Here is a 13,321-nt window from a genome sequence, read left to right as displayed (position 1 = left end):
TATTATTCTATTATTCTTAGGCTTTGCAATAGATGCTACCTATAAAGCAAGTTCCATGACCATCAGCTATTACCCCCAGGGTTGTGAGCCATTATAGAAGTAGTTTAGGAGAAAAAAATGAGAACAGGTGGGAATCTCTGGAGATTAGAAGTACTTCTGTCCTTCAACCTCCACTTTTATCTTCAAACAATCATAGGCCCAATGTTTAAGTTAAAATATGTTTATCAACCTTGGGGATAGCTTCTCCCTTTCCCCATGGGTCTGGATGTGAAGATAATCAATTGTCTTCTATCGAAGTAAAAGAAAACTTAGAAATAATACATTTGTTAAGTTCTAACGAGAGCTGCAGCTTTTCAGGGCTCACATCTCTCCTACAGCTTGTATCCCATGGCCAGATATTAATTTTATATATGCAGTTTCAAGATGAATGGATCAACTCCTCAAATAGCACAAACTATACAACTTGCCTAATGTGAAGTAGATGATTTAAATTAGCCCTAAAATATTAAAGAAATTGAATTTCATCAATCTCCAGGTCGAGATACGTCATAGGAGAATTCCACCAAATGTTTAAAGAAGAATTAAAACCAGTTTGACACAATCCCATCAAGAAAAGTGAAGAGCGGAGGAAAATTCCCAGTTTATTTTATGAAACTAGTATTACCCTGTGATATTATAAAATGTAATTTGGTCTTTAAACCCCTTTCCTAACAAACAACTCCTAAAATTCTTGGAATCTTGTATACTAATATTGACTGGTAGCTTTGGATGGGGCTGGTCGCCAGAAATACAAAGACATGATTGAAAGGTTGGGACTTTCAGCCTCACTCCCCAACCTCTGGGGAGGGAAGTGGGATGGAAGGTCAAGTTGATCAGCATTGGCCAATGATTTAATCAATCTTTCCCACATAACAAAGCCTCCCTAAAAACCCAAGAGAATGAGGTTTGGAGAGCTTCTGGATAGCTGAGCACATGGAGGTTCCCGGAGGATGGCACACCTGGGAGGGCATAGAAGCTGTGTTCCTTCTCATAAGCCTCTCCCTGGACATCACTTCATCTATATCCTTTGTAATATCCTTTATAATAAAGTGGCAAACATAAGTAAGTACTTTCCTGAGTTCTGTGAGCTACTCTGGCAACTTGAACACAGAGTGGGAATGATGAAAATCTCAACTGGAAGTCAGTTGGTCAGAAATTCCATAGGCCCAGACTTGTGACTGATGTCTGAAGGAAGGCAGTGCTGGGGACTGAAACTTCTACCTGTAAGATCGGGCACTGTTTCCAGGTAGATAATGTTGTAATTGCGTTGTAAGATACCTAGCTGGTATTCACTGTAGAGCTGATTTGCTTGTTTGCTGTGGGGAAAAATTCCTACTTAATTGGGGATGACAGAGGTCTCCTGGGTTGATGATGGCTATTGTTTTAGTGTAAGAGCAGAGGGAAAAAATGGTTTGAGTCTTTCTAAACATACAGTGATACCAATTTTTTTAATCTTTTTACAAACCTACTCTTTGTTTCATTGGTATTGTTCCTATTTTTTTTTTCCTGTTTTCATTGTCTTGATTTTTGCTCTTTATTATTTCTTTCCTTCTTCTTGATTGGGTTTATTTTGCTTTTTCCTTACAACGTTCTTGAGGTGGGAACTTAGATTATTTGAGTCATCTCTTGTAAATGTGTTCACTATTGCTGTACATTTACCTGCCACCATTGCTTTATCTGTATCCCACATATTTTAATATATTTTATTTTCATTCAGTTTGATGTATTTTTTTAAATATTTCTCTTTTTTGTTTTAGTTGGAATCTAACTCTGTCGCCCAGACTGGAGTGCAGTGGCCGCTCCCAGCCACCGCAGCCTCGACCTGCTGGGCTCTGGCGATCCTTCCGCCTCAGCCTTCCGAGTAGCCGGAATTACAGGCACACACTACCACGGCTGGCTGATTTTTTTTATTTATTGTAGAGATGAGATCTCGCCTGCCCAGGCGGGTCTCGAACCTGTGGGCTCAGGCAATCCACTCTCCTCAGTCTCCCAAAGGTGCGGGATTACAGTCTGAGCCACCGAGCCCGGCTTAAAAATATTTTTCTTATTACTTCCTCTTTGACCCATGGTCTTAGTCAGTTTGGGCTACCATAACAAATATACTATAGGCTGGGTGATTTAAACAACCAACATCTAATTCTTAGAATTCTGGAGGCTAGCAAGTCCCAGATCAAGGTGCTAAGAGACAGCCCACTCTGTGGTTTGTAGATGGCAGTCTTCTCATTGCAATCTCACTCGATGTAGAGCAGAAAAAGAAGATAAAGCTTTCTCCTGTCTCTTTTTCATAAGGGCACTAATCCCATTCATAAGGGTTCCGCTCCCATAAGACAATTGTCTTCTAAAGACCCCCATCTCCAATCCCATCACATTGGTGATTAGGCTTCAACATACAAATTCAGAGGGAACACACATTTAGTCCATAGCACCCACAAATTATTTGAAAGTGTGTTTGTTTCCGACAGTTTAAAGATATAACTGTTATTTTTCTTGTTACTGGTTTTTTATTCTATTGTAATCAGAGAAAATACCTTGTATGATTTCAATTATTTTAAATTTGCCAAGGTTTGTTTTATGGTACAGAATATAATCTATCTTTGTGCGTGTTCTGTGGGCACTTGAATAGAAGGTGTATTCACTGTTGCTGTGTGGAGTGTTCTATGAAAGATCCTGTTAGTTAACATATCATCGAGTTCTTCTGTATCCTTGTAATTCTTGTTAATTCCTGCTACCTATTGCTGTATGATACCCATTGTTATATGACTGCATCATACCCATTGTAAGAAATCCATTGTTGTATGATTGTTACTCTGTTCTTAGAAGTCTAGGAATCTCTTGCTTAGAAGCAGGGAGGAAAGTAGTTGGTATTCAGCATCTAACTTCTTAAAAAACTGATGATGCATGTTTTGAAGACAAGAAAACCAGGTCCTTCATTTCTCATTTGCAGGAGCCAAATTTCTTTAAGAGGAGGAAAAAGACTTCAAAGAGTTAAAACTTAGAGGATTTGAGTACAGACTGTTTAGCGTAAGACATTGAAAGACAGGAAGTGTGAATGATGATATGATATGATATGACATGATATGATATGATATGATATGGACCCACCAAACAAGATAAAGCATCCCTCCCAGAAGTGAAGGAAGCAGGAAAGACAGACAAATGTGGTGAATATCCTCCTTTAGAATTGAGACCCTTTGTGCAAAATGAAAACCTCTAGCTAGATTTGAGAATCTTAGGGCAGAAGAGTCTGTTTCGTACCAAAAATAAAAAGCAAAATGATTCACTAAATGCTAGCTTTTTGTGTGCCTGAAGCCATCATAGGATAGACTCAGGGGAGTAGAAATAGAAGTGTAACATCCTTAGGTAGAGAGCCTGAGCGTGCCCGGCTCTTCAAGGTCAGCTCCTGTCCAGCAGTTCCTGCAGACTGCAGAAGGGATAGAAAGCTGAGAAGGCCGGGCTCGGTGGCTCAGCCTGTAATCCCGCGCCTTTGGGAGGCTGAGGTGAGTGGATTGCCTGAGCCTGCGGGTTCGAGACCCGCCTGGGTAGCAAGACCTCATCTCTACAATAAATCAAAAAAATCAGCCGGGCGTGGTAGCGTGTGCCTGTAATTCCGGCTACTCGGAAGGCTGAGGCAGAAGGATCGCCGGAGCCCAGCAGGTGGAGGCTGCGGTGGCCGGGAGCGGCCACTGCACTCCAGCCTGGGCAACAGAGTGAGATTCCAACTCAAAAAAAAAAAAGAAAGAAAGCTGAGAAGGACGGGGGACAAGATGAGGAGGGCACAGAGTACATGAGCCTGATGGTCAGATGGCACGGCTACAACCAAGGGCACCAGCAGCAGATGATGCTGGTTCAAGTCAGAAGGAGAACACGGGCTGGCAAAACGGGCAGAAGAGGAACAGGAACCAGGATGAGATACCCAGGTAGAGGCCAACCCAGGTCAGAAACTTCGTCTTTCCTGCCATGTTACTATCTAAGCTTCCTCTTGTACCCAGAAGCCATCACAAGGAGTAAAGCAGCACCAAGTGGTGGAAGGAGATGTCCAGGAGGACAAGGGCAGGGAGTAAGGGGGGAACTCTTGAGAGGAAAGGACACCTCTGACAGAGAGCTTGAATTTAGAATCAACTAAATTTAAATTCTGAGTAATTATAACAGAAGACTAAACTCTAAACCGGAAGCGAATCAAAGCGGCAAACTGATTGTTGTTTGCTCGATTTGTTTAGTTTGGGGTTTTTTGCTCTCTCTGTCATCATTGAAGTAGGGATTATTTTAGTTTGGCTATAAAGGAATTAAGAAAAGAATGAGATGTTTACACATATGAGGTTTGGAGGATATATAACTATGCTGCTTAAACTTTGGGTCCTGGAATGGACTTCAAAGGGTATCTCATCTAATTCACATTGTATTAGAGAAAATAGACTGAGAAATGGGGAAGCAATTATCTCAGGATTACAAAGCCAGTTACCAGCAGAACCAGGACAAGATTCCACATCTCCCAGGCACCCAGACACACGTGAGCTTTCCGAATCACAAGAAAACACTGGGTTCTGTTTCAGATTTATAAGCACACACAAAACTCCTCTACCGTTGGTACAAACCCACCAGTTTGCTGCATGAGGCCTTTTCCCCAGCTCTTTGCTCTCAGTGATAAGTCCCTTTGTTGTGACTTTCAGCTTTCTGCAGTGCCAGCCAGTCGTGACTGGTTGTGTGTGGCATCTCTAACAAAACGTGTCGGATTTTGTTTTAAAGTCCCATGGCTGCATTTCAGAACTAAAAATAGAATTATGTTGTATCATCTGATGTTTTCAGATGATCAGCTATACTACTCCCTTCCTTTCTGAAAATAACAGAGGTAAGTGGATTTTAAAATTCTGTTCTTTGAACAGCCGGATTCAGAGAAAAATAGAGCCATTTCACAAGCATTGTTTACAAGCATACACTCAGCCCATTATCCCTGACTCAATTTCTCCCAGTCCTTGGCTACTAAAAAATATAGAACCAAATGTACGTGGCCACCCTCGAAATGAGTGTGTACACTATTTAGCCTGAATCAGTACTCGTGTGTGTGCTGGAAAAGAAGAGTACGTGTTAAGTGTCGCCTCACCCTTGGTTTCATTTGGCTTTTCTCTAGCCATATTCATTTGCCCTGACTTCACCTGGTTTTAAATTTTCATTTTTTATAGTTATACATTTTTGTAACCCAGCTTTCAAAAAAGATAAGGATATTAATCAAGCAATGTGCTTTCTTTTATCAGCTTCAGCCACTTTTATTTACCCATCTTCAAGTTATTTGCTCCAATGATATCTACGAGGCAAAATGAAAATAAATAATGAAAAAAATCCAGTACTGAAGATGGAAATTTATAATCGCTAATAAATTTTACAGACTAGCTGCGAACATAGATGACAGCATCAAATAGATATGTCAGTGATGCATTTTTGCCCTGTCCGTGTGAATATGACTTCAGTTCAGAGTCATAACAAAACCTGATACAGTGAAGCAAGTGTGAGACTTAACCTCATTAATATCTGAGAGTACATCTTTAACAATTATTTTGACGTTTTTTACATATAACTATTTTTAGAGTGAAATGCATTAATATGTTACTTAGGCTACAAAAACAAGGACCTTAAGAAGCTAAGTAATAATACTCATTTGAAATATAATTTGTTACCTGAAAACCTATAGCCAAATTTAAAGCCAAAGACAAATTTAGATGTATTAAATCTAAGTTGGGACAGCCCCTGTGCTCTTGGCAAGCCACAAAATAAATACTAGATCATTTCTCTTGTGTCATATATACAATTTAGGGGCTCTCTTGAAGAGTACTTGTACTAAAATACATAATATGATCTATAATATAAGTCAGACTACCCAACAATTTCTCTCTTTTGTGATTATTTACTTAAAGATTACAAGTTCCAGTTCATTTTAGATGTCAACTGATCAGTACTTTATCTGTTTTATTTTTTTAAAATGCCTATATCCTTCAGCTTTTTCTCATCAAGAAAGTGAATAGGTATCTTAGCAAGTGAGGTCCTGAGGAAGATTACAAGCATTATACTATGCTTTGTTTAGTGGGTTCAGAATAGTTTAAAATATATTATCATTAAAACAGATTGACATCAATAGCATAATTGCTGCATGAATAATCTTAGAACAAATGAGACCTTTCAAGGCTTTTTTATTGTAAGCAATCATTATGCTCACCACATAAAACAAATGCCTACTGGGAATGTTTTTTGTAAGACTCAGCTTTCTCTAGTTTATATTTCTTGGTTTCAACATGAGATATCTAAAAGATGAAAGGAGATGGCTGTTCTGGCTATCAGGATAATACTGTATGCAGCCATTGGTGATTCATGCAGTAAATTAATGAAAAAAGTTGCACATGTAATGAGATATTGGTGAGCTAGTCCTCATTACCATCATAATATTTGGCACCAAAATTTAATAACTCTTTCTGCATGTGAATGCCATAGATCATTTTAACGTTAATTAAAACCCCATCATGGTACTGGATGAAAGGGATAATGTTAACCCAATTTTACATATGAGATACAGAGTCATAGAGATTAAGAAAATGACCCAGACAGATTTTTTTAAATTATTCATAATGCCGCGATACGTCAATGATGAAATGGAAATAAGCATAGACTCCCACAACTACTGCTGTGTTCTAAGTTGCCTTGTGATAGAAGCCTGGTAATGAGGGCTTCTGATTCCTACAGATATTTTCACTCACTCTTCTGCCCTGCATTCCCTGAGCACTAATGAATTCTGTATTAATTTGCAATTGATGATTGAAAAAATAAAAAGTTTTCTGCAGTCCCTTTAGGGAAAAAACCAGCTCTTTCATTTTCTCTGAATTTCTCTGTATTTCTCTTGCTCGGCTTCATGAAATGTGCAAGAAAAAAAAAGAGTTCCTGGGTTGGGCAACCTTAAAGGGGTCTCTTTACTCCTCAAGTTCTCAGAGACTTTACTATACTGACGTACATTGCAAAAATCCAAGAAGAAAATATTACTTACAGATTGATCACACAATCTCTGTCTCGTAGATGTGGTGGGCAGAACAATGGCTTCCCAAGGATGTCCATGTTCTAATCCCAGAAACTCAACATGGCATGGGGGAATTACAGTAGCAGATGGAATAAAGGTTGCTCATTAGCCGACCTTAAAATAAGAGGTTATCCTGGATTATCTGGGTAAACCCAGTGTAATCACAAAGGTCCTTAAAACCGGAATCAGGAGGCAGAAGAGAGTCAGTGTTATAGTGATGCAGCCTGAGAAACGCTTGACAGGCCATTGCTGGCTTTGAAGATAGCAGGAGGCACAGGAACGCGGGTAAGCCTGCAGAAGCTGAAAAAAGGCAAGGAAAGGGGTTATACATACAGAAGGAATGTAGCCCTGCTGATGGCCAGTGATACCCATTGCAGACTTCTTACCTCCAGAACTGTAAGATAATAAATTTGTGCTGTATTAAGTCACCAAATGTGTGGTAATTCCTTACAGCAGTCGTAGGAAACTAATACAATGGGACTAATTCATATCCTACCAATACCTCCCAGAATAACAATTCTGTGCTATAAATTTTTAGGGAAATGCTCTTCTACCTGGAGCAGGGATTCACATCAGACTATCAATCAATTAATATTATAGTCTGAATAATTCATTTTTATTGTGTGAAAAATGTTAGTACTGGGTCAATAGGACAGCCTATCTGTTTGCCTATCTATTTTACTGTTTACCTTAGCATTTTATAATAATAATTTCTACCAACCATTGAGAAGCCTGAAACAAAAATGCGCTTACCTTAAATGATGTTAGAATAAATAGTAATGGCTCAGTGTGTATTCAAAGTACCTGGAGATTCCTCTTAAAATGTAGATTCTGATTCCATAGCTCTGTCATGAGAAATGAGAGAATATATCTTTAACAAACTCCCTGATAACACCAATGTTGGCGATCTATGGACCACACTTTAAATAGCAGAATGAAAAAAAAAAAGAGGACAACCCTTCAGGCCCTGCATAGTTCCCAGTCCTGAAAACCTTTCCATTCTCCTGGGTGGAACCAGGAGCAAATCCTCCTTGTCCCTGCATTCAGTACCATTACCAATCCTAAGCAAAGACATTCAAGCGATTTTAGTTTAATAAGTGGAAGACTCAGCTTTTAGTTAATACAGTACATCCTTAAATTATAAAATGAATATATTCTCATGAAAGACAATTTATAAAATAAAATAAAGAATAATTGTAATCATCCACAGTCTCAGCACTCAAAGATATGCCTTTTCACATTTTAATGTCTTTCCTTCAAGTCTTCTTTCTCTGCAGAGACTCTTACGTATTTGAAATCATATTGCATATCAATTGCAACGGATGGTTTGCATAGCGATTTTTAATTAACATCATATGTGTACATACATATACTATGGACAGTGAGGCAGGTTGAACTATCGGTCTCAATTCTTCACTTCTCTCTGATAGGATTATATGCCCACACTCTTGACACTCTGCTGAACAGATTGTCCCAGATTTGTTCCTTCTATTAGAAATATGGCTTCACTCTTGCCAAGTTGGTGAGTAGAGAGTAATTCCCAACACCATGGTTTTGGAATTGATTAAGTGACTTAAATTGGTCATAGGGACATTAGTGGACATCTTTTTTTATTAAATTCTATTTCATTACAGAGTCACGGGGTACATGTGAGGATTAACTATATAAGTGGGCTGCATGCAGGTAAAATCTGGGCTTCTAATTGACCCTCACTCTCCCTGGTATAGGACCAGGTGCCCTTTGTGTCATTACTCGTTTCCCATCCTCCTTCTTCCCTTCGTCCCCAGCAGTGCCCAGTGACTGCCAATACCTCCTTTATGCTAATGTGACTAATGTCCAGGGTCCACTTACCTGAGAAAACATGCAATGTGGTATTCAGTTCTTTGTTTCTGTGATAGATCACTTAGTATGATGGCCTCTAGTTCCACCAATTTGCTGCGAAGTCCATGATTTTGTTCTTCTTTATGGTTGCATAATACTTCATTGTGCATATGTACCACGTTTTCTTTACCCAGTCCACTTCTCATGCGCAGTAGGATTGATTCCATGAAAATAGCACAGCAATAAACGTGTGTGCGCAGGTGTCTTTTTTTGTAGAATGATTTATGTTCCTCCAGGGAGGTATATTCCCAGAAGAGGGATTGCTGTATCACAAGGAAGGTCAATTTTTAGGTTTTTTTAGGAATCACCACACTGCTTTAGTGGGCAAGCATTTTTTTTTTTTTAATCTTTTTTTTTTTTTTTTTTGAGTTGGAGTCTCACTCTGTCACCCAGACTGGAGTGCAGTGGCCGCTCCCGGCCACCACAGCCTCGACCCGCTGGGCTCCAGTGATCCTTCCACCTCAGCCTTCCGAGTAGCCGGAATTACAGGCATGCGCTACCACGCCCGGCTGATTTTTTGATTTACTGTAGAGATGAGGTCTCACTGCCCAGGTGGGTCTCGAACCCGCAGGCTCAGGCAATCCACTCACCTCAGCATCCCAAAGGCGCGGGATTACAGGCTGAGCCACCGAGCCCGGCTGAGCAAGTATTTTTAAATGTAGATTTTATTATGTAGCAACAGCAAGATTAAAAGATCAACAGACAACTGCTATTGAAAAGATAGCTTGTTAAACTTACAGATCCCAACACAAAGGGACATGCCACACCACAAGTTGGTCAAGAAGCAGAGGGAATAGGGAGAAAAGTAGACAGCATTGTGGTGTCCATGGGGAAAAACATGGAGGAGGCAGGACAAGCAGGTTTAGAATTAGCTAGTTTGAATAATTTCATGTTCTCTGAGGTATAGCTATTAGGTACCCTGGTCCTGGGGTGATCCCAAGAGGACAATATTGGCCAGAGTGTAAGAGTTCAATAAAGGAGGTAGGTAGAGGCATGGGCTCTGGATAGTTGGCTACATATGAGAAATGCACCATAGACAAGTTGTTTGCTATCTCTAAGAGTTAGCTAACCTTGGGGGAGATAGTCCCTCCAGGGTCAGCAAGGCCCCGAGATGTCAAAGCATCAAAAACACAGAATAAATCACTGAGTCTTATAGACTCTAATTCCATCCAAGTGGCTGCAAAGTTCATTTGCTCTTCTTTATGGCTGCATAATATCCCATCATGTAAATGTACCACATTTTCTTTATCCAGTCCACTTTTGATGGACAGCACGGTTGGTTTTGCTATTGTGAATAATGCTGCCATAAACACACGTGTGCAGGTATCTTTTTCATTAAGTGATTTGAGTTCCTCCAGTTATTGTTATGATACTATAAGAAAGGGATTGGCAGTAGTGGGACATTGCCGGGGGGTGGGAAGCATAACACCCATAAGGGTACCCACACTTTACCTGTACGATGACCACTTCTGAACCTAACCCTGAATTGTACCCCACATCTTTAAAATAACAGAAAAAAAGGATAAAAAGACTAATACTGATTAATACAGCATGATGCAAACAAAGGCTTGGAATGTGCTGACATCATTGGGCTTGTCCTCTTGCAATGTGATTGCGCTGAGAAGGGCTATTACAGCCAGGGCTACAGAAGAGCTACACGTGGCACAGCCCTGTCAAGGTCAGGAGCTAAACCCAGCTGACGCTCAGCCAGCAGCTGAGGCAAACCCCAGCCAACCCACATGAGCCAGGAATGAATGCCTAGCACTGCATGCCTCTGAAGAGCTTCCCCTGGCAGCCGATACCCCTTCACCCTGGGCTCCAAAATCAATACTTTCCTTAGCCCAGACCTGCAGCCTGCAACCCAGGCCAGTTTACCTGAAGCCAAAATGCTTCTCACTGCTTGCCTTTGTTATACAGCATAATGGTGGTGATAGCCAAATATGATGAAAGCAGGATGTTGCCATCACAAATCCCATCATATGTGCCTTCAGTTTGGGGACTAGAAATTAGGCGACAAGGATATTGTTCTGGAAGGCTGGGAAAATGTTGGTCCACGTAGTACTGAAAATGTTGGTTCATTTAGTAATGAAATATTTGTTATGACCGTTCCATTCAATAAACCAGAAGACAGAAAGCGGATTTGATAAAGTTGGGTTGACGGCCAAGCACGTTTCAATGCACAGTGCTGATAGAGTAAGTGAATTGTTTCTGGCTACATCTGAAAAGTTACGATAAGAGATGGGTTCCAAGGAAAACATGGTTGCCTCGCAAACAGAATTGGGATTGAATAGACAGGGCCTGAAAATCCTAGCATTTGCAGGGAATAAAAATTAACCTATATTGCAAATACCTCTGTCAACTTGAACTAAAAGTGATTGTGACCCTTTGGATATAAAACTTACCCTCCAGCTGAGACAGACAGGGACAGGCTGAAAAGGCTTCTCGGTCACCAGATAGGGCATATTCTCTTAGACCCTCTTTAGATTTTGGCAAAGAATTACTTCCCAAAGAGTGGAGCCAAGGTCCAAAGTCTAACAATTGAACTGAGGTTTGGGGAGCTATGCCCAGGAACAGTACTGAGGCCTAAACCAATAAGAACATTCTGCTCTCCCAAGGTAGGGGAACCTGGCAGCATTTACCTACCAGGATTTCACAACTGCCATAAACTCATGACTGCTATATGCATCTCACTCCTATGATTCTCTGGTTTCTGTTCCACTATCGTATGTGGGGTGTAGGAGGAGAGGATAATTTGTCTTTTTAGTTCAAAGATCTCTAGGCCAAGGAGTTGACATATATCCCAAGGTACAATCTTTCTAGACTTATGTGATCAGGAAATGAGATTGGGGGGAATCTTGGGATGGAGGTGAGCATATGTGGGAGGGATAAGAATAATAGCGATGACCGGGCTTGGTGGCTCAGCCTGTAATCCCACGCCTTTGGGAGGCTGAGGTGAGTGGATTGCCTGAGCCCGCGGGTTTGAGACGTGCCTGGGCAGGCGAGATTTCATCTCTACAATAAATTAAAAAAAAAAAAAAAATTAGCCGGACGTGGTAGCGTGCGCCTGTAATTCCAGCTACTTGGAAGGCTGAGGGGGAAGGATCGCCGGAGCCCAGCAGGTCGAGGCTGCGGTGGTCAGGAGCGGCCACTGCACTCCAGTCTGGGGGACAGTGAGACTCCAACTCAAAAAAAAAAAAAAAAAAGAATAATAGCGATGGAGAGAAGACTGGGATCGATTGACTTATTGGTGCCAGTCCTTTATTCCTCTGTAAGAGAAATAGACATAACACCTTCTTGTCATCTTCTCAAGGCAGGCAGAGAGTACTTTCTACCCCTCAATTTTAGACTGGGCCATGTGACTTGCTTTGTCCAATAAGAAGCTGGCAGACTTGAAACAGGCAGAAGCTTACAGTGTGCTGTGTGGTTACACTCGCCCTCTTGCCCTCTGAGTGTCTGCCACGAGAAGAGCTTCCCCCTTGGCAACAGATACTCTTTCACCCTGGGCTCCAGAATCAATACCTTAGCCCAGACCTGCCTCCTGCAACCAAGGCCAATTTACCTGAAGCCAGAATCAGAGCCACACCCTGGCTAATCTGCAAACATAAATGCTTAAGAAGTGAATGCTGGCGGGGCTCGGTGGCTCAGTCTGGAACCCCAGCACTTTGGGAGCCCAAGGCGAGTGGATTGCCTGAGCCCGCATGTTCAAGCCTAGCCCGGGCAACTTAGCGAGACCTCATCTCCACAATAAATCAAAAATTAGCCGCACGTGGTGGCGTACGCCTGTAGTTCTGGCTACTTGGAAGGCTGAGGCGGAAGGATCACCAGAGCCCAACAGGTCGACACGGGGGTGGCCATGAGTGTGCCACTGCACTCCAGCCTGGGTGACAGAGTGAGACTCCAACTCAAAAAAAAAGAGAAGTGAATGCTTATTGTTGCATGCCACCCGGATTTAGTGTTTATTTCTTAAGTAGCTTTTCAGGCAATAGCAGACTAAGACATGTATTTATGTATTTTCCCATGTCATTACGTGTGCTTAAAAAAATCTCTAGCAAATACATCCCTGCCATTGAGTAACTTCATTTAATTAACCATTCCTTGATTTTGAAATATTAGGATTTTTTGTTTTTCTTTATTTTAAAGATGTGGGGTACAATTCAGGATTAAGGATACAAGTGGTCATCGTACAAGTAAAGTTTGGGCCTTTCTTTGTTCCCCACTTTGCCTGGTTTGATAAGAGGTACCCTTATTAATGTTTATGTGTGTCTCCCACCCCACTGCTGACCCCTTTCTTTTTTTGAGTTGGAGTCTCACTCTGTCACCCAGACTGGAGTGCAGTGGCATGCTCCC

At 41.2% G+C, this 13,321-nt stretch overlaps 1 pseudogene; it reads right to left on the bottom strand.

The window, feature by feature from the left end:
• Window positions 1-967: 967 nt before the first annotated feature.
• LOC103258877 overlaps window positions 968-13,321 on the bottom strand; it is a 13,307-nt pseudogene continuing 953 nt past the window's right edge.

Source organism: Carlito syrichta, unplaced genomic scaffold, assembly GCF_000164805.1.
Source record: "Carlito syrichta isolate Samal-C Ts95f unplaced genomic scaffold, Tarsius_syrichta-2.0.1 Scaffold302396, whole genome shotgun sequence".
NCBI lineage: Eukaryota > Metazoa > Chordata > Mammalia > Primates > Tarsiidae > Carlito > Carlito syrichta.
Note: the sequence above shows the minus strand (reverse complement) of the source record. Positions and strands in the feature narration are given on the sequence as shown.